Here is a 3332-nt window from a genome sequence, read left to right on the forward strand (position 1 = left end):
GATTCACTAAAGAAATATTTACTGTGTGCCAAGTACTGTCACAGGTGTTAGAGTTAAAGACAACCCACCCCACCCTGCCTTATAGATATCACATCCAAGAAGAGAAGATTATCCACTTAAAGCTTTTAGTGCAACACTCAGGAGAAGGCCAGGGCTCAGTTCCAAGTGTTAGGGTTTTAGAAGTTTCCACATGGTATTTTAGTTACTTATATACACGTTTTTAAAATTATCTATTTATTTATTTATTTGGCCAGTATGGGTTTCAGGTGTGGCATGCGGGATCTTTAGTTGCAGCATGCAAACTCTTAGTTGGGGCATGTGGGATCTAGTTCCCTGACCAGGGATTGAACCTGGGCCCCTGCATTGGGAGTGCAAAATCTTAGCCACTGGACCATCAGGGAAGTCCCTATATACATATTATAATGCTCCCACTAGATTATAAATTCCTTGGTGGCAAGAATAATTTCTGATTCCTTTCTGTATGTTTTCTAACTCCTTACACATAGTAGGAAGTCAATAAATATTTGTTCAGTAAACAAACACTATTGATCCTGAATGTATGTGAAAGAATTGCAAAAAATGCTTTATCCATGTATTAATGCAAATGTTTTCAATGTAAAGTTAATCTATTGGGATTGCATGCTCAGTTGCGCAGTCATATCTGACTCTTTGTGACCTTATGGACCGTAGCCCTAGAGAACCAGGCTCCTCTGTCCATGGGATTTTACAGGCAAGAATACTGGACTGGGTAGCCATTCCCTTCTCCAGGGGATCGTCTCAACCCAGTAATTGAACCTGGGTCTCCGGCATTATAGGCAGATTCTTTACCATTGGAGCCACCAGGGAAGCCCTATGGTTCCAATGGAGCAATTGCTAATCCCAGGGCATAGGCTGTCCCTAGAACTGGATGAGAACCTACCAACCACACAAGGGAGCAGTGAGTAAAGAGTGAGTATTTACACACGAGCCAATACAGGGAATTTTTATTGTAAAGAATTTATTATTGTAGATCAACAAAAAACTGTATTAGATAGCCATATTGCTGCATTTCAAATCCTAAAAGATGATGCTGTGAAAGTGCTGCACTCAATATGCCAGCACATTTGGAAAACACAGCAGTGGCCACACAACTGGAAAACGTCAGTTTTCATTTCAATCCCAAAGAAAAGAAATGCCAAAGAAGGCTCAAACTACCGCACAATTGCACTCATCTCACACGCTGGTAAAGTAATGCTCAAAATTCTCCAAGCCAGGCTTCAGCAATACGTGAACTGTGAACTTCCAGATGTTCAAGCTGGATTTAGAAAAGGCAGAGGAACCAGAGATTAAATTGCCAATATCCGCTGGATTACCGAAAAAGCAAGAGAGTTCCAGAAAAAAAATCTATTTCTGCTTTAGTGACTATGGCAAAGCCTTTGCCTCTGTGGATCACCACAAACGGTGGAAAATTCTTAAAGAGATGAGAATACCAGACCACCTGACCTGCCTCTTGAGAAATCTGTATGCAGGTCAGGAAGCAACAGTTAGAACTGGACATGGAACAACAGACTGGTTCCAAATTGGGAAAGGAGTACATCAAGGCTGTATATTGTCACCCTGCTTATTTAACTTATATGCAGAGTACATCATGTGAAATGCTGGGCTGGATGAAACACCAGCTGGAATCAAGATTGCAGGGAGAAATATCAATAACCTCAGATATGCAGATGACACCACCCTTATGGCAGAAAGTGAAGAAGAACTAAAGAGCCTCTTGATGAAAGTGAAAGAGGAGAGTGAAAAAGTTGGCTTAAAGCTCAACATTCAGAAAACAAAGATCATAGCATCTGGTCCCATCACTTCATGGGAAATAGATGGGGAAACAGTGGAAACAGTGTTAGACTTTATTTTGGGGGGCTCCAAAATCACTGGAGATGATGACTGCAGCCATGAAATTAAAAGACACTTGCTCCTTGGAAGAAAAGCTATGACCAATCAAGACAACATATTCAAAAGCAGAGATATTACTTTACCAACAAAGGTCCGTCTAGTCAAAGCTATGGTTTTTCCAGTAGTCATGTATGGATGTGAGAGTTGGACTATAAAGAAAGCTGAGTGCCGAAGAATTGATGCTTTTGAATTGTGGTGTTGGAGAAGATTTTTGAGAGTCCCTTGGACTGCAAGGAGATCCAACCGGTCCATCCTAAAGGAAATCAGTCCTGAATATTCCTTGGAAGGACTAATGCTGAAGCTGAAACTCCAGTACTTTGGCCACCTGATGCAAAGAGCTGATTCATTTGAAAAGACCCTGATGCTGGGAAAGATTGAAGGTGGGAGGATGACAGATGAGATGACAAGGGGATGACAGATGAGATGGTTGGATGGCATCACCGATGCAATGAACATGAGTTTGAGTAGGCTCTGGGAGTTGGTGATGAACAGGGAGTCCTGGCGTGCTGCAGTCCATGGGGTCGCAAAGAGTCGGACACAACTGAGCGACTGAACTGAACTGACTAATTGCTGCATAACATATTACTCTCAAATTTTGTGGCTTAAAACAACAGGAAACACTTCTTATCTCACTTAGTGCCTATGGGTCAGAGTTTGGGAGCAGCTTGGCTGGAGGTCTGGGCTCATGCCGTCAAGATGTTAGCCAGGGGAGGTTCAAGAGGTAGGAGACATATATACATGTATATATGCCTATATATATATATATGCCACAATAAGCTGTGGAAAATTCTGAAAGAGATGGGAATACCAGACCACCTGATCTGCCTTTTGAGAAATTTGTATGCAGGTCAGGAAGCAACAGCTAGAACTGGACATGGAACAACAGACTGGTTCCAAATAGGAAAAGGAGTACGTCAAGGCTGTATATTGTCACCCTGTTTATTTAACTTATATGCAGAGTACATCATGAGAAACGCTGGGCTGGAAGAAGCACAAGCTGGAATCAAGATTGCCGGGAGAAATATCAATAACCTCAGATATGCAGATGACACCACCCTTATGGCAGAAAGCAAAGAGGAACTAAAAAGCCTCTTGATGAAAGTGAAAGTGGAGAGTGAAAAAGTTGGCTTAAAGCTCAACATTCAGAAAATGAAGATCATGGCATCTAGTCCCATCACTTCATGGGAAATAGATGGGGAAACAGTGGAAACAGTGTCACACTTTATTTTTGTGGGCTCCAAAATCACTGCAGATGGTGACTGCAGCCATGAAATTAAAAGATGCTTACTCCTTGGAAGAAAAGTTATGACCATCCTAGGTAGCATATTCAAAAGCAGAGACATTACTTTGCCAACAAAGGTTCGTCTAATCAAGGCTATCATTTTTCCTGTGGTCATGTATGG

General features: G+C 41.8%; 1 non-coding gene across 1 annotated transcript; it reads right to left on the minus strand.

Annotated features, from left to right (window-relative positions):
- Positions 1–329: 329 nt before the first annotated feature.
- Positions 330–401, minus strand: TRNAG-CCC (transfer RNA glycine (anticodon CCC)). Its single transcript has one exon. It is a non-coding gene; the product is annotated as a tRNA-Gly (tRNA).
- Between the last annotated feature and the right edge of the window lie 2931 nt (positions 402–3332).

This window comes from Bos javanicus, chromosome 26 (genome assembly GCF_032452875.1).
Source record: "Bos javanicus breed banteng chromosome 26, ARS-OSU_banteng_1.0, whole genome shotgun sequence".
NCBI classification, from domain to species: Eukaryota; Metazoa; Chordata; class Mammalia; order Artiodactyla; family Bovidae; genus Bos; species Bos javanicus.